The 714-nt window shown below is 44.0% G+C and overlaps 1 protein-coding gene across 1 annotated transcript in view; it reads left to right on the top strand.

The window, feature by feature from the left end:
• The window catches only part of znf407 (zinc finger protein 407), a 148,578-nt gene that overhangs the window by 105,320 nt on the left and 42,544 nt on the right, over nt 1–714 (top strand). The window lies entirely within an intron of this gene.

Genomic DNA, 714 nt, shown 5'->3' with positions numbered 1-714 from the left:
GAACCAATAATGTTTGTATCGTCAGCAAATAGGATACATTTGAGTATTTTAGATATTTTACATATATCATTTACATACATGATAAATAATTTAGGTCCCAACACTGACCCTTGTGGTACACCACACACAATGTCCAGACTTCTTGACTGATGTTCTCCCATTTTCACAAATTGTTTCCTATTCTCTAAATAGCTTCTTACCCACTGTAATGCTATTCCCCTGATCCCATAACGTTCCAATTTGAAGGCAAAAGTTTGCCTTCATGCCCACCACCACTCTAGTTTCTTACCTCCCAAAGAAAAACAAGAATGTAGTTCTTCTGAGCACACTCCACACAGACAGTGACATTAGCGATCGTGACGACAGGAAGCCAGTCATCATCCTAGACTACAACCGCAACAAAGGAGGTGTGGACAACCTAGATAAGGTGATTGGAACATACAGCTGCAGAAGGATGACTGCCCGCTGACCCCTGGTCATCTTCCACAACATCATTGATGTTTCCTCCTACAATGCCTTTGTGATTTGGAGAGAGATCAACCCGACCTGGATGTCTCGTAAGCAGAATAGGAGGAGGGTGTTCCTGGAGCAGCTAGGAAAGGCACTTGTAATTCCACTCATTGAAAGAAGGAAGCATGTCCCCCGCACAGAAGCCTCAGCAGCAGTTGTGAAAGCTATTCAGAGTGCAGGAGCTCCTGATCAACCTGAGGATCC

The sequence above is a fragment of the Seriola lalandi genome, unplaced genomic scaffold (genome assembly GCF_002814215.2).
Source record: "Seriola lalandi dorsalis isolate HSWRI2012SDOR001 ecotype SW California unplaced genomic scaffold, Sedor1 jcf7180002054425, whole genome shotgun sequence".
Lineage (NCBI taxonomy): Eukaryota > Metazoa > Chordata > Actinopteri > Carangiformes > Carangidae > Seriola > Seriola lalandi.
Note: the sequence above shows the minus strand (reverse complement) of the source record. Positions and strands in the feature narration are given on the sequence as shown.